At 46.4% G+C, this 6,186-nt stretch overlaps 1 protein-coding gene across 3 annotated transcripts in view; it reads right to left on the bottom strand.

The window, feature by feature from the left end:
• The window catches only part of Mbnl3 (muscleblind like splicing regulator 3), a 115,994-nt gene extending 110,536 nt beyond the window's left edge, over nucleotides 1-5,458 (bottom strand). For 2 of the 3 annotated variants that reach the window (XM_023718841.1, XM_023718843.1), the window contains exon 1: nucleotides 5,251-5,458. The gene's annotated coding sequence lies outside the window, so the exon portion shown is untranslated. Of the gene's footprint in view, nucleotides 1-4,313; nucleotides 4,379-5,250 lie in introns of those variants that run through there. The other variant, XM_023718842.1, reaches the window with a different exon arrangement.
• Between the last annotated feature and the right edge of the window lie 728 nt (nucleotides 5,459-6,186).

The following is a 6,186-nucleotide window of genomic DNA, read 5'->3' as shown; positions in this document are numbered from 1 at the left end:
TGAGCAATGCATCTTTGTTTTCTTTTCTTTTCTCTTCTTTTTTTCTTTTTTTTTTTTTTTTTTTTTTTTTTGGAAGGATTTCCAGGGTGTCCGGGGTCTCACTAGTAGATTGGACTCATAGTTATGTGCCTGTTTACAGCCCCCAAGAGCTGGAATTACAGGCACGGGCCACCACGCCCAGGCTCAGTGTGCCCCGGGGGCAGGGCCCACACCACAGCCCCAGGCCCCTGCGCCTGCTTACAGCCATCTTTTTTCTGAAAGGTAAAACTGCCTGCAGCTGAACACTCAGAGACTGGCTCTTTTCCTGGTCTTCAGAGACACATCACATACATCAAATATATGTTATAGTTTATTGTGAATATTTTATTTCATTCTTAGGATTGGAGGAATGCTGTGAATATAAGTGTTTTTCTATATTCTTCTAGAGCAAAGCCAATTCATAGTTGCAAAAAATGTTCTAGGCTGATCACTAATCTGTGTATATATGTTTGTGTTTTCAGATAGCCTACAAATATTTTTATTTCTCAAATTAAAATAAAGTACTACTTCGTGAATTGTGCTTTGTTTGGTTTTGCAGACAGTCTCAATATATAGTTCAGGCTGTCTTGAACTCACTAGATAGCTCAGCCTGGCCTTGAACTTGCAATGATTCTCCTGCCTTGGCCTCCTGAGGGCTGGGACTACACACATGCATCACTCTGCCTGGCTAGATTGTACTATTTTTCCTATCAATTTTTTTTCAAAAAAGTCTCACTCAGTGTAATACCAAGTAGAATAAAATGATGGCTTAATACTCAGCCCATACTAGAATGAAATACAAAAAGCAATTTTCTGATCCTGTTCAGGTACTGTGGACATCATTAATTCCTGATAAGGGAATTAATGCATTATTATACTCGTTTTCAAAGTTACATTTCCACAAATGTCATTTGGCTCTCTTGAGGCAACATATAACCATTCAGAAAAAGCAGGATGCCATGCAAACATTTGGTTTCCTTTACAGCTAAAGCTCATATAATATATATATATATATATATAATATATATGTATATATATTATATATATATATATATATATATATAGTCTTTATTGTCATAATGTGTTCTTTGGTTCATTGATTAGTTGGCAACTCAACTACTTGCACCAAGAACCAGTTCATCTTTCAAAAGAAAAATATTTTCTCTGAAGCTCTGGCTCAAGTTTTGAAGTCAGAGGTGTATTACACCTATGAAGAGCATAAAACTCTCAAAGAAACATAACTTCTGATTTCTATTTCCTTATATTACATATATTTATAACACAGGAAAATCCATCTGGTCAACGTAGAAGACTGTCACAAGAAAAGTCAACAGCACAGAAGCATGTTAATGAAGTAAAGGTAAGTGGAACTCACATCTCTTTCAGACAGTTTATCTTTTTAACATGGTACTGGTCATTATCTAGCTTTAATTACAGGATCAAATTACTTGGCAAACATGTATTGTTACTTATTCTTGTCTGCTCCGTCCCAATCCTTGTTTGTGATCCAATCAGACAAGAGCACTTATTTCAAAACAGAGAAATTCTGCCACCTTCCTGAATTCACTGTGCTACAAGGAGGCTGCGTACAATTTTATGAATGAAAATCTTTATCAAGTAAGGACTTTTTCCTCTTCTTCCTTTCTTCCTTCACATGTAAAGACAGCTGCACGGAGGACAAAAATGTACTTGAAACGATGTCGTAAACATCTGCACGACAATCTAGAGACTGCCGATATTCCAGCATGTGCAGCATTGTTCAGCTACCAAAAAGACAAAAGCTTTTTTGATCCACAAGTTGCTTTTTACTTTTTTTTATAGTGTCAACCTGGCCAGACAATAAATAACACACCTAATGGCAAAGAGATGACTTACAAGAGTGCATGGAAGTACAATGACAGGCAAGAGAACCCATCAGAGGCAAAAAGAACACAGGCAATTAGGGGAAAGTACATCCTAATCTATTTTAAAATTTTATGTTCCTGAAAAGTGCACAAAAAGTCTTCTGCTTAAATGAACAGTTGTACACAAAATCTGCTCCCCTGTGAGTGTGTGAACTGTCCATTTTTCCTTTTAACTCAAAATTTATTAAGCACCTATTTTGGGCTCAGCATTATTTAAGTATAGAATGACCACAAGCTAATCCCAAATGTACTCTGGGATTAGTTGTTAATTATAGGTGTTATCTCCCTTAAATGCAGCTGTTGTGAAATGCATGAAATGGACAGTTAAGGAAAAATAGATATTTTATAACAGCCCTGGGAGTCATTATAAGTGCTTAAAGCAGCAAAAGCAAAAACAAAACAAAAACAGCTCTTAGAAGTAGAGTAAAACATGCACTCACCCCCTCTAGTCTAGCATTATTATCAATACTTTCTCCATTTCTTTTAGTGTATTTGGCACAGGGTCTCAATACGCACCTGGGACTCATAGTGACCCTCCTGTTTTCAGGCTCCCCAGTGCTGGGATTACAGGCGTGGGCCACCACACCAGGACTTGGTAATAGACTCATTGTGCCCAGGAGCCAGGCCGGTGTGGCATGCGGTGCAGGGGATCATCTTTCTCCATTTTTAATGACAAACCATTCCCTTTATGTTTTCATACAGGATCTCCAACGCCATCACTGTAAGTGTGGCACAATGGTAACTACCAAAATATCCTCCTATTATTTTCAACACCCATTTACCTTCTTGGTTCTGGCCCCGAGCTTCATTTTTTTCACTTGAAACATGACAAAACGGAAGCATTTGGTCCAAATTGTTCAGCAGCAAGTCAGTACATCCAGGAACAAAAGCAAAGCTTTTGGAACTGGGACCTAGGTATGCAATCGCTACCAAAGTAACCAGTTGCTTTTGGCCACGCTGCCACTGCAAAAGTGTAATCTATCGCTTGGCCTGAAGGAATTCCCCTTTGACATGGGAAGCACTGAATTGTCCCATATGTTTCTGTTGACAATAATCTAAAAAGCAGAGGTGAAATTTATTATATAATGAATTCCATTATGAGAAGTTCAGTTCTTTGTATGTAGGTAGACTCCAGCCAGCATCTGGATGGCAACTACATTTTGCTTCAACAACCTCCTCCTCCCCTTTCCAGACACTTGCTAAACTTCGTAGCAGAAATGAATGCTGGCCAACCATATCACTTCTTTGCGTTGGGAGAAGAAAGTGATTGTGCAGAGATGGAATATTAGCCTGGCTATGGGCAAGAACCCACTCAAGCTATGTTTGGAGAAATCTTATAAATATGAAAGCATTCCCCAGAAGGATTGCAAATATAAAAATTATTTTAAATACTTTTAAAAGTATTTAAACTTTGACTAAATTTGCATTGGTAAAAGAGAAAAATGTGAAAATAATCAGGAATAAAATAGAAGGGTCTCTGGTAAACTTCATTGTCAATATGCCTTTGACCAGATGGGATCAAAAGCACAGACGAAGTGTATTCCACATTGACGAATACTCATTTGTACAGTTACATCTACAATCTGCCTTCCACCCATTATATCAGTAATCATCCAAAAACTTACTTAGTAACTCAGGGTGCCTGCATGGGGGAAAATTAGCAATCACTTCAAAATTAAACCTTGCAGTAGTTTTGTTTTAATTTATGGTTTTCCGTGAACTCTATTCACGCATATGGAGAGGCCATGGGGGATCTGAGCCCAGTTGACAAACGGCAACTTACGACTATCTGGGAGAATAAAAGAAAAAAGAAAACTCCAAAATACATTTCTTTAATTAGACCAACAAAAAACTTAATGTATTGTATATATATAGATATATGTCAAACAACAAACCATGCAGAAAACACACAGTAGGTCTACCATAATCATTATAAAATTACATAATCACCTAGGCGCCAGCTTTCATCATTCTCCGGGGCTTAGTTTCATTTTTTAAACCATAAAAGCGAACTGTGTGCTGAAATCTAAAGTCACCTTTTGAATCTTGTACAATTCCCCGTCCTGCCCCTCAGACCAGGTAGTAAAAGCGAGCTGCCCGAACGTGGAGATCTAGTGGAAATGGGGAAATGAGTTGTAGCATTGCTGATGATGTGCCAGGCAAGAAGTTCCTTTAAATTAATAAAGACGAAAAAAAAAAAAAAAGCAAAAGGAAAAAGGAAGGAAGACGGGGAAGAAGGGGAGGACCAATGCTCGAAAATCGCAACAAAGTTCCAAGATCGATTTTCTTCTATTCCTGGTTTGGGAAAATACAGTTTAGGAGGCAGCGCATTTTGCCGGCGTCCCCGGGAGGCAGGCACCCTGGCGAACCCCAACTCCTCTCCAGCCTTACCTTGTGCTGCTGGCGCAAACCCCGAGCCTAAGGGCCCTGCTCTCGGAGGCGGCGGCAGCGGCGGCGGCGGCGGCGGCGGCGGCGGCGGCGGCAGTGGCAGCGGCCGTGGCAGTGGCACAAGCCATCTGTTAGCGGCAGAGGCAGCGGCGGCGCCGCGCGCGGTGGCCCCTGCGCGGAGAGCCTTCAGCAGGGCCGGCTACGGAATGCCGCCATTTTACAGCGCGGCTCGCGAAATCGTTAGATATAAGCAAATTCGAGCCCGCCCCACCTCCAGAACTTCAGCGCTGGGACGTGCTACCCGGCTCGGCCGGCTGCGGTGGGGTAGAAAATGTCAAGTCTAGAGACACGCACACCGGGACTCCGGGCGGAGGCGACCGTCCCTGCGCTGCCCTCTCCCCCGGCCACCCCGCGCTTCTGCCAGCTCCCTGCGGCCCCCCCCCGAGGAGACAGCGACTACAGAGCGGAGCTCCAAAGGGTCTCCCCGCCCGGGCCGGCTGGCGGGCGGGGGGCAAGATCTGGGCGCCGGCGCGGCCCTCCCCTGCGCCCGCGCGCGCTTGGTTCAGTCCACTCGGAGCACACCTCGGGGCGCCCCGGCTCCTGGCGGCGGGCGTGGGGCTCCCGCCCCGAGAGCGGCTGCCATGGCAACTCGGCCCAAGTCCCGCCTGGCCCTGCCAGGGGCGCACCCCGCGTCCCGCCCGGCGCCCGCGGCAGCGGTGCCCTCCAGCGTCCGCGGCTGGCCAGTCCGGGCCCCGCGCCCGGCACACGGGCGTGCGACGAGCGGCGCACGAGGGGCTCTGGGCGCCAAATCGCAACTCGCGCCAAACTTGCGGGCACCGGAGCGCGCGAGCGGAGGCCGCTCCGGACTCCGGGTCCCCCCCCCCGCCCCGCCTGGCCGCCAGGTAGCGCCTCTCGCTCCGCTCCGCATCGCCAGCCTCACCTGGCTCGCGCCGCTCCGGCCCGGCTCCCGCTGCCCGGCGGGGCGACCTGGGCGCTGCTGCCCGGGCTCCACGCCCGCCCGGGACGCCGACCTCTGCCGCGTTCTAGCCGCTCCTGAAGAGCGCCAAAAAGTCGCGCTCCGCGTTCGGGCACTTTCTTCCTGTCGGTCACTCTGTGCTCGCGAAATATATACTCTTTGTGTGGCTCGTTCACTCGTGCCGAGGTTTCTGAGAGAGCGCGCGGCGCGGGCTTTATTCTCAGGGGGTGTGGCGCCTCGTCCCCAAAGCCGCGGCCCAGCCCCCGCCGCGAACGCCTGCTGTCATTTCGCTCTGGAGAGGAGGGGGGCAATCGTGACGCTCAGGTTAGACGGAAACGAAAACAAACGGAGCTCGCACGCGGGGCGGGGGCGCCGCCAAAGTTTCCAGAGCTTCGGGAATGGCAGTGTGGAGGAAAGGCAGAGGGGTGCAAGGCTGGGAGCTTGGAGGCTCTCCAGAGCAGGTGAGGCGAAAGAGGTGATTCCCAAAATGACTTTCGTCCACAACTACATCAGCGCATTGTAAGTTGAAGAAATACCCGCTGTCTTTCTGGGTTCTCTCCCTTCTAAAAATGTCCCAATCTTTTTCCTGTAAGAATTTCGTCGAGGAAAATGTTCAGCAGTACAAATAGTTCCCATCCAACAGAGTTACAGGGTAGGAGGGACACTGAGGTAAGCATCCGAAGACTTTTGATTTGAAAATGGACAAAGCAAATGCAGTTTTACATTTGATTACAAAGTGTGCATCTGCGAAGATGAATTATAAGTTTCAATTTAACGCAAGTGCAATATCAGCTCCAACTGTCCTTTAATTGGAGTCCCGCAATAATAAACGCGTGGTTTTATTTAATTTTATGAGGACGATCGCAGTTGATAACAAGCCCGTATGCGCGATCATCAGAC

Source organism: Octodon degus, unplaced genomic scaffold (assembly GCF_000260255.1).
Source record: "Octodon degus isolate 3935 unplaced genomic scaffold, OctDeg1.0 scaffold00063, whole genome shotgun sequence".
NCBI classification, from domain to species: domain Eukaryota; kingdom Metazoa; phylum Chordata; class Mammalia; order Rodentia; family Octodontidae; genus Octodon; species Octodon degus.
Note: the sequence above shows the minus strand (reverse complement) of the source record. Positions and strands in the feature narration are given on the sequence as shown.